This window comes from Myodes glareolus, chromosome 5 (assembly GCF_982192425.1).
Source record: "Myodes glareolus chromosome 5, mMyoGla1.1, whole genome shotgun sequence".
Lineage (NCBI taxonomy): Eukaryota > Metazoa > Chordata > Mammalia > Rodentia > Cricetidae > Myodes > Myodes glareolus.
In genome coordinates, this window is record NC_142030.1 from 69,010,999 (window position 1) to 69,023,286 (window position 12,288).

At 47.8% G+C, this 12,288-nt stretch overlaps 1 protein-coding gene across 5 annotated transcripts in view; it reads left to right on the top strand.

The window, feature by feature from the left end:
* The first annotated feature begins 8,314 nt into the window (after positions 1-8,314).
* The window catches only part of Kiaa1614 (KIAA1614 ortholog), a 36,850-nt gene continuing 32,876 nt past the window's right edge, over positions 8,315-12,288 (top strand). For 2 of the 5 annotated variants that reach the window (XM_087906401.1, XM_085688088.2), the window contains exons 1-4: positions 8,316-8,758; positions 9,025-9,124; positions 11,918-12,068; positions 12,172-12,231. The gene's annotated coding sequence lies outside the window, so the exon portion shown is untranslated. Of the gene's footprint in view, positions 8,759-9,024; positions 9,125-11,373; positions 11,811-11,917; positions 12,069-12,171; positions 12,232-12,288 lie in introns of those variants that run through there. The other 3 variants (XM_048421306.3, XM_087906400.1, XM_087906399.1) reach the window with 3 other exon arrangements.

Consider the following 12,288-nt stretch of genomic DNA (forward strand, 5'->3'; position numbering starts at 1 on the left):
CTGATGGTAGCACAGAGGCACAATCTAGAAGCTTCCGGGTTAAATGAGCGTTGGACTAATATACTGAGAACATACCTGTAGTGCCAGATCAAAACACGTGCTGTGAGCATGAGGAATCTCTTTTAGGACATAATACATGCTTTGAATCAAAGGCTCAGATATAGTACTGTTCCCTCGAGAAAAGGACACATGGGATCTGAAGATCAGGAAGTGGACTTGGAGCCCTGCTTACCTTCATGGTCCTAGCTCTCCTTTCTCCTCTCTGTCCCTCTAACTCTGAGCTCACAGGGTTCTAGAGATGGAAAAAGTTCTCAATGACCAGAGACCAAGAGTGGCTGATGTTTCGGCAGGGCAACTGGCCCTGGCCATTAGGAAGCATGGGGCTACCGTTACACAGTGCCTGGGGAGCGGGGTCCACCTTGTGAGTACAGAGATGCCCTGAGAACAACCGAAGATCTAAAGCAGGTATTTCCATCTGAGAACAGCACACCAGAGAGGAGGGTATCAGCAGGTGGCTGCAGAGGTGGCCGAAGAGGTAAGAAATGCTCCTGAGGTTGAGGTGGCTGCCCAGACTGAGACTGTGTGGTGCTTAAGGAAGGAACGGCAACAGAAAAGTGACATGTGCCTAGCGTCTTCTGCATAAGCCTCTGAATCACTGGGGAATTGCATAGAAGAGAGACTGGTAGATGAGATAGAGGTGTTGGCTTCCCACTTCTCACAGCTAGGAGACAGAAGGGTAAACACAAATCAGATCCATATTAATGAAGCCTTCCTGGGACCCCCTAACCTAGGATCTATGAAAGGAGCCAGGTAACAAAGATGCCCCTCGGGTGTGATCTTAAAGACAAAGACAGGGAAAATCCAGGACCCCCACCCCACCCACCCTGCAAACAGGAAGAGGGAGGTGACCTGTGGGACATGCTGGGGGACATGTTCTTTCTTTGTTTTGTTCTTTGTTTGTTTGTTTTTTGAGACAAGGTTTCTCTGTATAACAGCCCTGACTGTCCTGGAACTAGCTCTTGTAGTACAGGCTGGCCTCAAACTCACAGAGATCCATCTGCCTCTGCTGGGATTAAAGGAATGTGCTACCACCACCACCCAGTTGGTGGCAGTTCTTAAGAATGATTCAGTGTGAGAGATCATGGGAATCGGAGCTTATTCAGCACTGGAATTCCTGGAATCAGGGAAAAGCTTCAAATATGCAATGAAAGAGTCTCTCGGGCTGGTTTGTGGGAGATGGAGGCAGATGGGTTCCGTCTGAGTGCCATGGACACACAAGCTGAGCATGTCACTGCATATCTGCCCTTAAGACACAGACTGCAGAACCTGAGACACTCTGAGGGGGATCAGTCCCTGGTGGATTGATTTACCATTAGAGAGATTTGACCATCACCAATGGAGGTTGCCATGGAGATAACCAACTGGAGGGCTATGGAGGAGGGACAGGTGCTACTGAGGGAAATGGGTGCAAGGAAAGCAGCATATGATGCCCAGTTGACTGGGTCTCATGGGATTGTTCACCAGCGACTTTAAAGGATGACTTGATTCAGCTGTGAACTTGAGACGGACTTGGAGCCCTAGTGGCTTTCCTGAGCCCTTTAGTGGAACAAAACCCATAGATATGAAGTAGCCAGGGCTTTGACAGATCTTAGTGACTTAAGCCAACATATAAAGGGTGTCCATCCATAGTCATGGTTGAACAGTGAAACCCTGTCTCAAAAAACTAAAAGAAAAAAAAAAAAGGAGTATGGTCTTTGGACCAGGTGTGGTGGTGCATGCCTTTAATCCCAGCACTCAGGAGGCAGAGTAGATCTCTGAGTTCCAGACCAGCCTAATCTACAGAGTAAGCTATTGGATGGTCAGAGTTACACAGAGAAACCCTGTCTCAAAAGAACAAAATAAAACAAAACAACAACAAAAATAATGTGGTCTCTGCCATTAGATGTATCAACAACCATGGGTAATAACTAAATGATTTGATTTTTTAAGCTTTAACCTCACAACATGATATGCTGGGGTTATGGCTCAGTGGCAGAGCACTTGACTAACACTGTTCACGGCTCGAATTATCCCCAGCACCGCCTAAATAAAGTAAAATGGAGAAAGAAAAAAAAGGAGAAAAAAAAAGGGTGTCTATCAAGTGAGAGAACAGCCAAGAGGAGCAAAGAGAAGGGTCTTTCCGGGCTACTCAAAGGCAAATGTGCAAGAATTTCATCAAGTCCAAATTCTTGAAGGAAAAACAAAATGGACAGAAAGCCAGATTTGGTGCTAATGAACTTCTGGAAGTCTTTAAAGCCAGAAAAAGTTTCTAGAAAGCATCCCTGTTCAAATAATGCAGGTGCAGAAGATCAAACCCATCCCAGGGGTGGGCAGTTATCGTCCCCCGAACCAAGCAGGGCGCCTTTCTTTCTTGCGATATATTAGGCTATGCTAGGAGTGAGATAGTTTGCCCAGCACAGGCTGCCCCCAGCAGCCAGTATGGTGGATGAAGAGGCAACAGCTGCAGCTACAACCACAGCGCTAACCTCTAGGCTCTCTGATGCAGGGAACCAGCCCGAGTAGCAGGTTCAAAAACCAAGTATTACTGTGGCGTTCTTGGAAGGGTGACGGCTGTGTAAGATACCCAGCAAGGTGCTTAGGGTAAGCCTGCAACAGTCTTGCCTGTAAAGGCTAAAGAGCAAACAAGAACCTTGTGGAAATAGCAACAGATGCTCCCAGGAGCACTAAGACTGTTAAGAATCCCCATGCTAGGGAGTGGGTCACCACCCTGGGAGTGGTGGCCACAGAGGCCATAGAGACCCTTAAACTATAATGTCTATTACAACTGCTGCTGGCTGCGTTCCAGAACTAAAGACAGAAAAATCATAGAGCTTTGGCTTCAGAATTTGGGGAAATAAAGCTAGGACTGGTCTGGACTTGTGTCTTCTACGCCTACTAGCCCCTGTAGTGTTGGAGTGTGGTTCTGAAGATGCTGGGAGAATTAGGACAGAGTCCTCCACCACTGTGGATCCTACATGCTTCATGATGGAAGTACGAGGTGAGATGTGCCAGCTCGTGGAATATTGACAGGAGTTGTTATGAATCGAACCAACTTTCTGATTGGACAAAAGGCCCACTCTGCAGGATATTGGGAACTTAGATCGTGTGACCAAGGAAGCCATAACCCATGGAGATGCAGCCATTGTTGCTTTGTTAAATGATGTACCAGCTAAGGTGCTTGCCCACATTCATGTTTACAGTCATGGGCTATTACTGCAGTTCGTGTCCATTTTGGTATTTTTCTCTTTCTTTCTTCCTTCCTTCCTTCCTTCCTTCCGTCCTTTCTATTATTTCCTTTCTTTCTTCCTTTCTTTCTTTCTTTCTTTCTTTCTTTCTTTCTTTCTTTCTTTTTTTTTTGAGACAGTGTTTCTCTGTGTAGCTTTGGGACCTATCCTGAAACTTGCTCTGTAGACCAGGCTGGCCTCAAATTCACAGCAATCCACCTGTCTCTGCCTCCCGAGTGCTGGGATTAAAGGTGTGTGCTACCACCGCCCAGCAATATTTTTCTTCTCATAATTTTTTATCCTTTTCCTGACGTGCTTTGTAGTAGGAGAACACCCTGAAACTTTCCAACAACCATGTTCTGGAGACAGAGGGATTTATCTCTGGGCACCAGAGTTTGGTAACTCACTGGGGTTAGAGAATAATCAAACACTCATGTCCCCTTCTCCAGGACTCAGACATCCTTCCAGAAGAGAAGGGGATTGAGTGTGACCCAGGACTGCCCTTTGAGCCAAACTGTTCCTGTCCTCAGGAGTTCAGCTGTGTCTGCTTTAAAAAAGGGCATCACAGATGGGTTTGCTGACTGTTGGTGCTCCCCCATAGAAGTAGGGGGACTCATCTGACTACCCAGTCACTCAAAATCTCTGCCCTAATTGCACTTGACCTCAGGGGCAACTAGTAGTCTATATGTGAGCAGACCTAGTAAAAGAGGCACCGTTTGGCAGACTTTCCAGCATGGCTGCCTTAAGGTCACTCATACTCTTGCCGGAACCCCTCGCCCATTGCTCTGTATCTAATTATACCTAACAGACTCATTGGTTCTGCAGCGTGCTCTTTGGTTGCAAGTACCTTGGTTTGTCTTTGGAGCCTTAGCAAGAGAGGTAAACGCTGTTTATATTGCTCCCAGGGAAGGAATTTTAGCAACAGTTATGAAGTGAATGTGTCAGGAATTTCTAAGTCACTCACTAATTAGAGGTTCATTAATTGTTACAATTTGTTCAAAAATTAATCCCAAGTGTTCAGCATCAGAAATACGGAGAATTTATAAACAAATGGAAAACTCAAAACAGGTCACTATTCATGGAGCCGTCTCACCAAACACAATTTGCGTTATTATGGTAAAATCACTTCTATGACAGTTTTTCTGAAGTTTGTGGAATCATAAAACAGCAGCCAGACATGGCGGGTGCATTCCTGAAGCAGGAGGATGGCGAGCTCAAGTCTAGTCTGGGCAACTTGGAAAAACGCTGTCTCAAAGTAAAATCTTAAACTTTAGAAAGGGCTAAGGATGTAGCTCGGTGGTAGTGTTTGTCTGATATGCACGGTGCCCCGGCATTGATACCCAGCTCATGTAAGCCAGCAAAAGCTGTCTGTAAAACAGTACCGAAAAGATGAAGACAGAGCACTCAGAAACCTTTTCAGATCTCCAAAGTCTTTCATTATCCCCCCTGTATTTCAGTTGATAGTTGACTCCTCCACCCAAAATTATGCACTTAGCTGTCAGGCGGAAGCTCAGCTGGTCAGCTGGTAGAGAGCCTGCCTTGTAGGCACAGGGCCCTGGGTTCAATCCCCAGCTCTGCGTGAAGTCAGGCAAAATGCATGGTGGCACACACCTATAACCTGAGCACTTGGATCAGGAGCTCGTGTCTTCCTTGGCTAATTGAACAGGCTGAACAGTGACTCAGAGGGCAGCCAGGGATGGACGAGATCCTGCTTTGAAAAGCATTTACATGCTCTGTCCTGGATAACCTTGAAAGCGATCCTTTTCATCTGTAACCAGTTAGCCAAAGCTGGTAGGCAGGAGCATCAAAGGGGCAGGTGGAAATACACCCAGGATCCTTTTTTTTTTTTAAATTCTTCACAGAAAGTCACTTTTCTTAAAAATACGTATTAGCAATAGCAGAATTGACGAGAGAATACTGAAGAATCGGCCAAAGGCGACCTCGCACACAGGTTTCCCTCCGCTCACACTGCCGGACCTCATTCCTGTGCTGTGCTCATGCCGGGTGAAGCACCTCCCCTGGTGGCTAGCCCCCTTCTTTTCTCCTAGGAAGCAGTTGGTGACCTCATTCCCGTTACCTAATACTCAGTGCTGTTGCATCCCCATCGCATGAGAGCCTCAGCAGTCTGGCTTGGCTGTGCCCAGATGCAGAAGTGACCAATGCCAAAGTGGACAACAACATCACAAGACGTGGTGGCCTAGTGGTAGCTCCAAACAGATCAACTGCGGCCCAGGTAAGGACCTCTGCTCCCATGTACCAGGAGCCCCAGCTTACCCTGACAAACCAATGGGGCAGCAGATGTAACAAGTCATACAATCAATAAACACTTAAAAAATAAAAACGGGGGGCGGTGGTCAGTAGAGAATTACCCGCCCCAGGATTTGGTGGTTTACTTGCCTGTAATCCCAGAACTCAAGGTGAAGACATAAGAAAATCAGAGTTCAAGGCCAGCTTCTGCTAGCCTGAGCTGCAAGTGACAGAGTCTCAGAAAATATAAACCGAAGATAAAAATAAAATTATAATTATTATCAATCAGGATTTTCACCCCTGCTCTCCTGGGGGTCAAAAAGACATCTCTGCCCCAAGGCTGCTTAAAATGGGGTTGAGCATTGGTCAAGAGTCAACTTGCTAGTGACTGTGGCAGCGACCCTGCGAACAGACGAAGAACATTGGCCACCCCTGAGCTTCTCCTGAAGACACCACTTCCATAGAGCTGACATGCCTGGCCTCACAGCTTCGTAGCACAGCCGGTGACATCATGCTGAACCCAGTGCTAAGTAACAGGACTGGAACGGCGAGGGTTTAGATAGTTTTCACCTTGAGGGTTTAGATAGTTTTCACCTTGGGGCTCTGCAGTGTGAGGCTGGGTCAGATCCTGAGGAATGTCCCAGGGGCTGACAGAGAAGGCAGGCGGGGGCATCCCCAAGCAAGGTGGAGAGAGAAGGCTTGTATGTATTCAGGGCAAATTGTGAAAATACAGATATGTCAAAACATAAAATAAGACCCCATTCATCTTTACAAAGTATCCCTTTGCAATTTCTGTGCGTGTATGCGTGTGTGTGTGTGTGTGTGTGTGTGCCACTAAGGATTAAAGATGGAACCCAGAGTGCTCTTCTGAGCTATGCCCCAGCCCCACCTTTGCCTTTAGAGCTCTCTAGTCCTGCCCAGCTGCCAGTCCCCTTCTCATGCTGAGAATGACACTTTGATTGTCATTAATTATTAATGATTGATCATTAATAATCGTCTCGTTTTCCACACTAGTCGTACCCCATGCACATGTGTCTTTAAGGAGTGTATCTTGCAGTTTTATGTGTGAGGCTCTGCAAGTGCTGAGGCCGGAGGTTGTTTCCGAGCTCCTGAAAAGTTTCTGCACCCCAATAAACCTCCCTGCCAATGCAATAATCCAAATCAGACCAAATCAAGTTAGAAAAGGCCCAGGTTTAATGGATACAAACACTCTGATGGCTTTCCACCCCCCACCTCCCCGCCCCCACCTCCCCGCCCCCACCCCCCAGAGGAGAAGGGAAAGAAAGAAAAGAAAACCACGTGTTTGTTCTCTGGGGGGAGGGGGCGCTAAATAGCCTGTGGGAGTGGTCTTGAGCATCTCTGGGGAGAGGTCATAGATTGGCGGGCTTTCTCAGGGGCGGAGTCTGGTCTGAGACAACTTCCAGGGGAAGGGGCTTGTGGTGGAACTTCCACCCGAACATTCCAGACTCCTTGGATATAAGGATGCCAGCGGCTGGAGGGAAGCCTTCACCCATACACCTTCCTCAATCACCTTCCATGTTAATGTTTTATTTTGTTGTTGTTGTTGTTGTTATTTGTTTGTTTTTGAGACTGAGTAACTCTCTGAACTGGAGTTCACCTATTGGCTACACTGACTGTCCATCAAGCTCCTGTATCCTTTAGTCTCAAGGCTGGATTACAGGCCACCTCCAGCTTCCTCTATGGGTTCTGGAGATCCAAATCCAGACCCTCTTGCTTACAGAGCAGGCACTTCTTTAACTTTTTATATTTTTCAGCTGACTTTGTTCCACAAAGTGGTAGTGAGGCTCAGTCGTGTTTGCACTGTGACCATCTCTTGTTCATTTCCATTGCTGTACTGTACACTATTTCATTTTACACTTAGGACAAAATTATCCTTTCTGTCACCAATGGACATCTGAGTTGTTTTCAGTTATCTTGTATTGTAGGCACTATCGCTATCAACACTCTTATAAGTGTCTTCTGTTGTAAAGATTATTTCTAGATGAATTATCATTATTTTAGTTCATTTGTTTTTGAGATAGGATCCCACTTATATAGCCCAAGCTGGCCTAAACTTGAGATCCTCCTGTCTCAGCCTCCAGACACTGGTGTTACAACTATGCACAAACAAATCTGTCTCTAAATGGATTAGTGGGTTTTTTTTTTACCTAAGATATTTTTTCTTTCAATTCTGTATATTTGACTAGTGTTGGTATTTAAGGAAATTACATTTTAATATTTATTTTGTGTCCATGTTGCTTCAGGTTTTCATGGGAAACAATCATGTAAAGAAGGCAGGATATTTGGGAGGAGGTAGGGGACTAGCAAAGGGGGATGGTGAAAAGAGGGGAGGGAGAAAAGGGGAGGGGAGGAATAAGAGCGAAGTAAAATGGCACGTATACGAAACCCAAAACTTCACAGCAGCCTTCAAAAGTAAAATATATGATCATATCAACATCAACCAATAAGTATAATGATTTTGACTGCACCTTCTAAGTGATCCCACATCTTACTAGATCACAATAAACGACTATGGCCGTTCCAAGTGTCCTCACTCAATCTCTACCTTTGATGGGGCCGCCGTGGAAAGCACCATTTAGTAACATGTTGGCAGTTTCATGGAGGATTTGAGAGAGATATTTTTATCCTGTTTAGGCAGACTCTACTCAGCATAGTGTTGAATCCTGTCAAATACCCTTTTTTAGCTTCCCCTGAAATAGGCCTGGCCTCGCACTGAGCTGCTGGTGTGAGATGATGCCAGCACAGCTTTTCAGCGGCTCCGCTGTGCACTAAGCCAATTAGCATAGAGCAGAGAGCGGTTTCTGTCTCTTCTCAAGGTCGAAGGTATCACAATAACTACTTCCAAGCTTCCTCACCCTCCAAGGTTTTTCTTCTCCCAGAGTCTTTGGTTCAGAACTGAGGAGCGGACTAGGCCGTAGGGACAGTGACTGTTGAGTGACAGGACCCTGTTCTTACGCTAATGACAGCTCTCACAGAGCAGGTGAGGTGGAGCGGTGGTGGCGTGATTTCCTAATCTCAGTCACTACCCTGTGATTGGGGCTCTGAAATCAAAAGCTGCAGCTGGACTTCAACTCGGAAGCAGCTGCCTGGTAGAGTTAGCAACCATTTGGCCAGGGTGAGAAGCTCCCAAACCAGCGAGGTCTGGAGTTGAAGACCCAAAAGGTCCCTGTTCCATTGGGCTCCTCACCTGCCAATCTTGAGAAGCGGGAGACGCTGACTATGGGCAGGTAAGAACCACACTCTGCTCTCCTTAGATTTTAGCTGCGGACACTGTGGCATGGGAGAGCTGGGGTGTGTGTGCATGTGTGCACATGTGCGCATGTGCGTACAAGGAAGTAGAGAAGAAAGTACGGTAGCTGCTATCTGAGGGTACCCAATGGCTACATGGCTGACTACACCCCTCTCAACCTTCTAGCTTGTCATTGTATGTCTCTCTCACTCTTCTCCCTCCCCATTATCTTATCTGCTACCTCTTTTACCTCCAAATTACTAGGCTCTCTCAGAATTGGGGTGTAAGAGCAGCACTGCTGTCTGTGATCAGTGGCCCTTGGAAGATGGACTGTGTGAAAAGACCCAGGCAAGCATAAGGTCAGGTGCGTGTCAGTCAGAAGCCTGAATGCTGGTCCTGGCCTTGCCCTTGAACACCTTTCTCAAAGAGTCTAGGGCAGGATGGGCTGTTTGGAGTGGATGCTCAAAGCCCTTGAAAGTAACCTAAGTCTACTTGGCAAGCAGCAGTCCTTAGGCAGCCTTTTGCAGGAATTTCTCTCTTTTTTCCTTAGCCGTTGACAGACTTTTTATAGCCAGGGACACAGGGAGGCGCAGACACCAGGCTACTATAGGGATTTTTCTAATGGGAAAATGTTCGGTCAGTGTTTCAAAAGTACCGGACAGAATATTAGGACAAGGATAGGATGCTACGGATGAGTGTGGAGGAGCACATCTGTGGTGGAGCACACCTGTGGTGGAGCACACCTGTGGCGGAGCACATCTGTGGTGGAGCACACCTGTGGTGGAGCACACCTGTGGCGGAGCACACTTGTGGCGGAGCACACTTGTGGTGGTGCACACCTGTGGAGGAGCACACCTGTGGCACTTACAAGGTGGGGGGGATTAGGAGCTCAAGGTCATCTTCAGTATACAGATGAACTAAAGGCCAACTTGGGCTACAAGAGACCCTTTCTCAAAAAAAAAAAAAAAAACAGAAAAAGAAAGAAATACAGTGGATTGAGTGGCTTGGGGGACAGACACTTCTTTCTCCTAGTCCTGACGTCTGTGAGCTAGGGAGGCGGTCTGGGTGGGGTCTGGTGAGGACCCTGCTCCTGGTTTATTTCTGTTCTCATTTGTCAGGAAAGGGGTTGGCAGAGAGAAAGCAAGTTCACCAGCATCTCTTCTTGTAAAGTCCCTCCTCCCATTACAGGGACCCATCTTTGTGACTTAACTACCTTCCAAGAACCTCATCTTCCAACAGCCATAATAGGGATTATGGCTTCAATACATGAAAGGGGGTGTCCTCAGTGGCTGGGTCCTTGGGTGACTGGACTGAAGTCTGGGCAAAGAGCAAGGAGACAGAATCAGCCTCTACAGCTGGGGATACGAAAGCAGCTCAGCACTGTGGGATGTGAGGGTAACTGCCGAGGTTTGCGAGAGCTGAGGCTGGAAGGACCCGTGGCTTCACATTGCCTGGCACGCCCATCAGGACGTAGATTCTGGGGTCCCCTCCATCCCGAAAGAATGAATGCCCATGGAGGAGACCATGGAAGTAGTCTTTTGCCAATGACCAGGGAATCTGCACGTGCCCTGGTCAGTCTTGTCCCTAGGACCCCAGGTACCCAAGGGGCACAGAGCACCGAGTCTGGTTCCTGCTGAAGAGATGTTTGAATGTCCTGCCTATAAGACCTGCTGCTGGGGCCACCTGCCTCCTTCCTTCACCATGTGCCTGTCCAAGTACAAGACAGAGAGCTGGGGAAAGACAGGTTTCCAGCTGGGCGAGCTCCCTTAGTCTGTGCAGCAGGGCACAGACAAATCTCCCCCACCTTGTTTCTGCTTGGCTGGACTCTAGCCTTGTGAGCTGGAAGGACAATCTTTCTCCTTTCTCTGTCCTAAGTGAAACCCGACTCACACCTGGGCTCCTCAGCCCTGCTGGGTTCAGAGCACCGTGGCGAAGCTGGGGAGGAGGGGAGGCCTGCCTGTCCTTCACCCAAGGTGAATCTGAGGCTTCTAGGAGGGAGGTCCCTGTAGCTGCTCACGTGGATGAGGCGCTGTGTGTTTGGCCGGCCCCTCTCACACCCCATCTATGCTGTGTGTACGCTATTCCTTCTCAAATGCGTCTTCCTACCACTGGCTAACCTCTGCTTGTTCTGAGCCCCCGTTCTCTGAGACACCACTTCGCACACGACACCTCACCTCAGTCAGCTGTTCCAGTCTACACCACCCTGCGCTAGACTGACCTGAAACTAGAACACAAAAGTGGACACACCTGTCCCCTCCTGCTTCAATTTTGCTGCAAACTCCTCAAGGTCCTAATCGATGGTGCTTCATTCTGTTCCCCAGTCCCTGGCACACCACAGGAGCGCAACAGATATCTGGGGAAACAAGCAGAATCTGGCCTAGGAGAAAGGTGCCCTCTTTGTTTGGGACAGGTCTTGCTATGCAGCCCCTAGTGGGACTTCCTGTCCATATAGCCCAGGCTAGTCTCAAATCTGTGGCATTCCCTTTGCTTCGGGTTCCTGAGCAATGGGTTTATAACCTACCACACCCACGTGACAAGACGATTTAACATAGAATGTAAAGAATTTGCTCTTTGCTATATTTAGGATTGGAGGCTTCTCCTCTTCCCCAGACAGATTAATGAGTAAACCAAAGGTGACTGCTTCCATCTTAGAGGGCCAGAGGGAAGGCAGGGCTCCTTTAAATATTAAACCTTCATTGAAACTTACAGAAATCTGCCTTACAGATCATTAACTTCTGCCACAGGAAGGAACCAGGAGCCAGTAGGGGTCTGAGTTCGGAGAAGAACCAAGGCAGACTACCTTGGAACCAGATAGGTTTGGGTTCATAAAGTAGCTACACCAGCTGTGTGGCCCAGAGCAAGTCAATGTCTCTGGACCTCAGATTTCCACATTGCCAAAGTGGAGGCACACTGCATTATTAAGAGAGCCCATGAAGTACCTTAGTTTTGAAGGTCCCAGTGGCAGGCAGCAACTGCACTGTGATGTTGCCTGGCGAAGACATGAATGGGCTAAGCTGTTCTCAGGGTTCACCTTGGACACCAGGAAGAAGGTATGGCAGGTAGAATCCAGAGAAGGGCCACCCCCTCCTTGATAGCACATTTTCTATATTGAAAAATTTACCCCCCCCCAATGATTATCATTATTATTATTATTCAGCTTTACTTTATGTGTATGGGTTCTGTGACGGTTATCCTTGGTTGTCAACTTGACTCTGCCTCGAATGAACTACAATCCAGAAATGGAAGGCACACCTGTGATCCGGATCTCGAGGCAGGTGACACAGGCTTTTGATCTGGATCTTGAGGAGGTAAGAACACCTTTAATCTGAACCACAGCTTCTGCTGGAAGCCTGTGTAGGGATGAGGGAAGAAGGAAGGGGTTGTTCGTTCTGTTTGCCCTTGCCTTGGCAGCACATCCGTTCCTTCACCGGCGTTGGAGCCTTTGGGATGCCACCGTATACAGAAGACCAGGTGAGACACCCAGCCTCGTGGGACAGAGCAGCTACTGGATCCTTGGGCTTGTGGTCC